This window comes from Nannospalax galili, unplaced genomic scaffold, assembly GCF_000622305.1.
Source record: "Nannospalax galili isolate Female #2095 unplaced genomic scaffold, S.galili_v1.0 scaffold728, whole genome shotgun sequence".
In the NCBI taxonomy this organism is placed as follows: domain Eukaryota; kingdom Metazoa; phylum Chordata; class Mammalia; order Rodentia; family Spalacidae; genus Nannospalax; species Nannospalax galili.
The window spans coordinates 1,842,090-1,849,914 of record NW_008358642.1 but is presented as its reverse complement, the minus strand read 5'-3'; the positions used below and the strand labels follow the sequence as shown (position 1 = coordinate 1,849,914).

The window sequence follows — 7,825 nt, the reverse complement described above, 5'->3', positions numbered from 1 at the left end:
TCTTAAGGTCGTTTGAGGATCTGTTCCTCAGGGGTCACATGGGCTTGGGATAAGAGGCACTTTTTAAAGTAAGGCAACAAAAATCTACTACAATAGATCCAAAAGAGAATAAGATGATAGAAATTCCAGGCAGTAATTATAGCAGCTTTTTTTTTAATTTTTATTTTATGTGCATGAGTATTGCACCTGCATGTAAGTGCAATTTTGTTGTGCAACGTATACGGAGAACAGAAGAGGTCAGATCCCCTCAAACTGGAGTTATGGATGGTCGTCAGCCACAGTGGGGATGTGGGAAACCAAACCCAAGTCCTCTGCAAGGATAGCTAGTGCTCTTAACTACTGAGCCATCTCTCTAGCCCCTGTAGACAGCATTTAAAGACATTTTAATTTCATACATGGACAGTAAAACTTACAGTAGGTAAGGAAAATAGTTTTGTGGTAGGTATAAAGAATGAGAGAAATAATTTTTATTAGTATGTTGATGGGAACACATCAAAATTAATAACAGTGTGGAAGACAAAGGGAGAGTTTACTATAACATTTTTTAAAAACATGATAGACACCTGAACTGTGATGGCACACACCTTTAGTCCCAGCACTCAGGAGGCAGAGTCAGGTGAATTGAGGCCTGATTGGCCTCTAGAGTAAGTTCCAGATCAGCTGGGGCAATAGGGAGACCCTGTCTCAAAAAGATAAACAAAAAAAGTGATAGACAATAGACTTTACATATGAGATATTGATGGATCACAGCAATAGGAAGGAGAGCAAAGGAGGATGGACTAGGCAGGACTATGATGAGGGAAAAGCCTTTGCAATTTTCTTCTGATAGCCTTTTCTTTTTTGCTTGTTTTATTTATTTAGCAGGATCTCATGCTGTAGCTCAGGCTGACCTAAAACTCATGGCAATTCTACCCCTGCCTCAAGCTCTCAAGTGCTGGGATTAAAGCATGAACCACCACACCCAGCTGTGATTGCTTTTATTCTCCATGTAAAATGAGAAACAAAGACTTCAGTTGATATTGGTGCTTGAAAAAAGAGAATATAGAATAAAATGAACATTGGGGAACATGGATGTGTGAATGGAAAAGGGACATGGTTCCCAGGCCATGTCAGCACCTCCACAGGAGTCAGTGTTAGACATTAATGAAATGTTATCTCTAGTCATGTTTGGCTGCACTTGTGTGGTCACAGAGTAAAAAGAAAATTCAACAAGACTTTTCTTTGGTCAAGACAGCATGATCAAGTAAAAGAAGGGCAATGATGACTGGCAATAAATTAACTGGATAACAGGAGATGTGAGTTCATGAGTGGATGAGAGAAAACAATGAAAAGGAAGGAAACAAATGGGGTCACAAAATCAATGCATAAAAAGTGCTCAAGAGAACCACCTGGAAAAAGGTGATGAAGGTAGGACAGTACTGTGCTAACAACTGAAGTCATGGGAGGTATTCATAACAATAAGGAATAAGGGATGTTCATGAAGTGAACCATTGAGACAATGCAGAAGGCAAGATCATTGGAAGGAAGGACTTTAAGTAGCCAAAGTGTTAATTAGAAGCATCATCATGATGGCTAATTTTATGTGTTGACTTGACTAGGCAAAATAGCTAGTAAATAGATTGAGACTGTTTCTGTAAAACATTTGCATTTAAGATGGTGAACTGGGGGTAGGAGAGATAGTTCAGTGGTTAAGAGCACTGGCTGTTCCTGCAGAAGCCCCGGATTTGATTCCCAACACACACATGTGACTAACAACCATCTGTAACTCCAGTTCCAAGGACATTCAGTCTTTTCTGGCCTCTGCAGGCACTGAATGACACAGGTGCATAAAATAAAAAATGATAAATAATAAATAAAAATAGAAAAAATCAATAAAATGGTGAACTGTGCAAAGCACAGTGTCAGTGAGTATAATAATCTCTTATGTTCTGAACAGAATCGAAAGGTGGAGAAAGAATGAATTAGGTCTTGACTTGAGCTGAGACATCTGTCATCTACCCTCAACCTCAGTATTCTTAGCTCTGGGGTTTTATGAATTCAAATTGGGACTCCCAGTTGTCCTAACCTTCCATCTCACTTTCTCAGACATTACAACCAGGACTTCTTTGTCCCCAGTGGCATGTGAGCCAAATCCTATAATAGATTCATTCTGGTCCTTATCGTCCTGGGAATCCTAACATAATTACCTTTATTGTTACTTAACTCTATAAAAATTATCAATAATAAAAAGTAATGTTTAGAAATGACAATGAGCCAGGGGTGTTAATTTTCAGGGAATTAGAAAGGATAAATCAAATATTATCTATCAAGGAACTTTTAAACCTTCTGAAACAGAAGTAAACATACTTATTTAATGTAAACTAATAAGTGCTAAAATAGACTCATTATGGACTCATTGAGGAGAAATTGAGTTCTCAGTGAGCACTTTTGTTGAGTGTAGCAAGTTAGATAGCAAGTTTACCAAAAAGATAAGCGTACCTGAAATCTGTTAATATGATATTATTTGGAAAAAGGGTCTTTGCAGCTGTGCTTAAATTAAGAGTTTTGAAATGAGAACCTCCTATATTACCTAGGTAAACCAGGAATGCAATGGCTTATAACACTCAAAGGCAACAACACAAAGGACATAGAAGGTGGCAGCACAGACGGGAAAAACACAATCACAAGTCAAGGATCAGAAGGTGAGAATGGGAAGGATGGCATCTCCTCAAGAGCCACTGCCAAAGTTAAGGCTTTGGCTTTGGAGTTCTGACCTCATAATTGTAGGAAAAAAATGTTATTTTAAGCTATTTTATTATATAATTATATTATGGAAAGAAAAAAATCTCATAGAAACCTTATATGAAGGTTTCTTTCTACCATAGAAACCTGAATCCTGATAAAAACATAGAAGTTCAAAAGGAATAAGAATTTAAAGTACAAAATATGGTATTATTCCAGACCACACACTCAAATGCAAATTAGCACTGTAGAAAAATGTTGGTACTGAACGGGGGTTCTAGAATGTGAATCTGAGTTATATGCCTAACAGCATATAGCTTGTATAGCAAGTCTAGAAATCATGATTTCCATGAAGCAATATTCACATGTTGTATGCTAACTATGCAGATAAATGAAGAGTATAAATACAATTCATAATAATATGAGGTATGGATTAGAGCAACAAAATTCTGATGACTACAGAAGACAGAGAAAGGGGATCCAGAGCAGGATAGCAAGCGCCTATGCAATATGAAGGGTGAACAGGAAGACAACCGACACAAACCTCTGGCCTCCACAGAAATATGCATGTGTACACACACACACACACACACACACACACACGAAAACACATGTAAACCCCTGAATGCATACTACATACATATACACGTGCCAAAAATAAATCTGGTGACCAGGTGACCAGTTTTGCGGATAGTAAATAATTTTGCAAAGTAATGCTAATGACCTACTCTAAAACGGTGACCACAGGCTGAGACTATTGCCAACAAGCTACGAGTACTGGCATTTTATGGGTGGCTGACCACGGGAAAGGAAGAAGAACTTAAAGTCAGAGGATTCTAAAAGAGAGAAAGAAAAATAAAGGTTGTAAGAAACAGAACATGATTTTCGTTTTGAACTTTCAAGTGTCTCTACAAAGTAGACAAACAGAATGGAGTTTCCGCAGGGAAATTAGGAATTCTTGTCAGGATTTGAAAAGTAAAAAGCTAAGGAGAAAAGCATCTGAACAGTGCATTCTGCCTTTTCTTTCTTTGCTTCCTGTCAACACAGGGACCAAGCAGCTCCCACTGCTCTGCCTTCCCCAGCGCAACGCACTACATTTCTTTAAACCATGAGCCGGAGTGAATACTTCCTTCCTTAAATCCCCTTATCAGGTGTTTGAGCACAGTAATGAGAAAAGAAACTTAATACAAGGGCGTGTTCACAACATGGGCAAATTTCCAAGATATCTCAGTATGTATATGCAAATATTCCAAAGTCAAAAAACCCCCAAATCTGAAATACCTCTGGTCAGAAGCATTTCAGAAAAGAAAAATTCACCATATACAACATACATAACTTAACAAGGCATTTAAATTGTCCATAAAAGAATTAATCTCAGTTTTGCTTCAAACTCAGCCCAGGGAGACTCTCCATACAAAGAAAATCATTGTGACCCCATATTCCATAATAGGGAATATGGAAGCCTAAGAGAACTGACCCACCTTCTCCCACTGTACATCAACACTATGTCATAGTTTTTCCACTAATGCAATAAACTATTTTGCTATATGTACACCTCTCTTGCTTTCCCTCCCTCTACTCACACAGTTATCATAGAATTAAATGTTTCTATCATGCATTCTTCCAAGTATGCTATCTCACTTATTGTTTATAGCCCTATCTCCTAAGCTATACTTAAAGTATCCCCCAAAGAACCTCTTGAGTATCCAGTGTTGGAACTCACATATTCGCAGACGGTATTTGCTCCACAAATACTTTCTGAACATATTTTTGGTAGGGTAATATTAAACTATAGGTTCCTGCAATGAAGACAAATAAACAATACTAGGAAAAGAGGCTGAAAGAACAGTTAAGACAAGTTTTATCAAATGTAAACCTCTAATGCACAAAATAGACACCATATTTCTCAATGAATATAAAGTTAAAAGTAAAATTTCTTACCTCAAGGATAAGTTGTTTCATGAAACACTTATGTCAAGTAAAGATGATATCAAAACTCTACTTGAATATTTTTATTTCTCAGATAAAAATATGTACAAACTTCAATCCCTCACCTCTCTACAACACACACACAGATTTTGTACTTTAGGAATATACGCTTGGGGCTGGAGAGATGGCTCAATGGTTTAACTGTTTTCTATGCAGGCACGAGAACCAGAGTAAGGATTCCTAAAATCCAGGGCATGATGGCTAACCTGTAATTCAGGGTATGAAAGCAAAACCAGGTGATCCTCAGAACAACTTGGCTAGCAAGACTAGTTATATTGGCATGCTCTAGGTTTGAATGAGACACCCTGTCCCACTGAATGAGGTAGAAGAGCAATCTAGGATGATTCCCAGCATCAACTTTGAGCCTCCACATGCATGTGTACTCAGATACACATTTTTACATACACACACACACACACACACACACACACACATATATGCACACACAAATAGAGATACAAAAATATGTATGCACACAGAGAAATAGAGAAAGAGAAATATCAAAAAGGAATACAGCATACAGCCTTGACAAAGACTCACTACAGAATCACATACTACAACTTCTCCACAATGCTTCCTCCCTGCTCTATTCTCTGTTTACTACGTTAAAACAGATTCCTTTTCTATTCCAGAATCAAGAATAAGCATCTTATCCCAAATTGTTCAGTATCTACCTCACAGTCATAAAGAAACCCTCATCTCTCTTTGCATAAGGCTTATTTTAAAACTACTACATTGGGTATTTGGTTGATTGTTTTTTCTAACTTCAAAGATAGTTTTGACTTAGAGAGATTCACTCTGGCTTTTCCTTGTCTGGGCTCCAAGAATATTCATAGGAAAAAAAGGGAAGTCTTAGAACTTTTCAAGATCTTGGCTTTTTCACCTCCCTAGGCCTGCAGACCGGTATCAAAATTAGTCTCACCACTAAGTGTTATTTGAGCGTTTCCATAAAAGTCCCACAAAAGAACTCAATGGATTTAACACAGTTAAAATTATTTTGCTACATTAAATTTTATTCAAATATATTTAAAGGGTTCAGTGAGGGGGAAAAGGAGGTCAATGTCTGCTTAAGAAGTAGTTTGGCTTGAATAGAGAGGCAAATTGTAAATTGCAGGGCTCAGTTAAAAAAGTAATTCAGTGGTAAAGACCAATTCATCACAAAGGAGTAAGACTGGGTTGGGAATTAAAATGAGCCCAGTAGTGAGTCTAACAAGGGGAGAAAAGAGGAATAGCTAGTGCAGAATCTTCATTACCCAGGTTACTATTACTGTAGGAAAGTAAACATTATAGGGTCTTTGCTGAAAGAAAACAACAGAAGTGGTTTGCTATTTATTATTGTTGGTATATCATTTGTTTCTAATCTTTTCTGTTCTGACATGAATAAAGAAATGAGGAATAGTCATACGCAAGTATGGACTTGCGCATGTATGTCTGTGTGTATGTATGTGTGTATGTGTGCATGTATGCAGAGGTCTGAGTGAATAAAGAAGCAAGCATACAGAACAACTTCTCAAACACTGACTTGTGATTCAGATGAGAAGGCTGATCAGAGTATCCAGTAAGTCCCGAGCTCCAGCACATCTGCCATGCTCTCAGGTCATGCCCATGTGGCTGACAGAGGGCCACACCAAGGAGCCATCACAAGACACACTGTTCACTGATATAGAGGAACTTTCTGAACTGAGCTTACACAGAAAGAAAGATAAAAATTACACCATTGTGTCCACAGAATATGCAAAGCAAAGCAGCATTCAATACTCACTTATTCAACAATTGTCTCCCAACGAGGGTATTCTGTCTACAAATTGTACAGTATATCTTTTGTTTTGTTTTTAAGTTTCTCTTCATACCTTAATATTAAAACTAAAATTCCTTTAGTTCTCAATAAAATATGTGAAAGAGGAGAAAATGCCTTTTCTTTTTTTAATTATTTATTCAATAGCCACATTATTAGAAGAAGCAATTCATTACAGCATTAATATATTCAAAAAATTTACAGAGCAAAGATGCATCTCTTTCAGTACTGCTGTAAATTTTTAGGTTCACAGTTGAATTAATACAGTTATACAATATTGAACTCAGTATAAACCCTATAAGACATAAAATTGAATGAGGTTTTAACCTTTAAAAAAGATCTCTATTTCATTTGCACTTGTGTCTCTAATCTCTATGTATCTGATTATTACTAGTCACAGTCAGTTACTTTTTGAGATCAAACTGAGCATGGATATAAAATCATCAGATATATTTCAATGGTAATGTGTTTCACCTTTACAAATTAACATGGAACAAATTTTTATGCTTCTTCCTCAGACATAACTCTTTTTTTAATTGTTGATTTTTTTCTGTGTATTTCATACACAACATCCGAAACAATCTTATTCCTCTATATACCCACATCCCAAAAGGCACCCACCCATACTTTCCCCACCACCAATGGAGCCCATATACTCTGTAATCCGTTACTGTGCACTATGCTGTCGGTGCCCCCAGCCATTTCCCAGTGCTTGTCTATCCGCTGAATCCAGTCAGCTTATCTAGAGTTCCTTGTTTTAGGAAGACCAGATGTTCCTCATCTAGCAGCAATCAATTGCCAATATTCCTTTAGATAAGATTGGGGTCTGCTGCTCATTTTCCAGGTTCTATGCTGGGTTGCTGTCAGGAAGTCAATTGGGCCACCCTGGCCAAAAACTCAACGGAAGGTACTCATTTCTCCTGACTGGCATTGTTTCTTGTTATGTAGCTTTTAGCTATACATATGGACTCTTAAAAGAGTTATATTGATCCTTTAATCTTTGGTGCTACATTCCTTAACACCATACAGTTGGCCCAGAGAAACCAACTTATTTTCACTCTTAAGGGGTCACATGGGCTTGGGAGGAGCCCCTGGCTCCTTCCCTTTACTAGTCCCATTTTGTGAAGATAAATCAAAGGTCCAGATTGACCGTGGATGGAAGCATAGAGGAAATGTATCCTCTGTGTTGACCCTCCTCTTTGTAGGCTGGACACTGGTTCAAGTCCATTTGATGGGGTCTCAATGGCCTCCTTGATCAAGAGGACAGGTGACACACCAGAGTTGCAGGAAATTTTGAGAGATACTCATAGTCCTCGGAGT

At 37.7% G+C, this 7,825-nt stretch overlaps 1 protein-coding gene across 1 annotated transcript in view; it reads right to left on the bottom strand.

Moving 5' to 3' along the window:
- The window catches only part of Gpc5 (glypican 5), a 525,143-nt gene that overhangs the window by 421,501 nt on the left and 95,817 nt on the right, over positions 1 to 7,825 (bottom strand). The gene's annotated exons all lie outside the window — the stretch shown is intronic.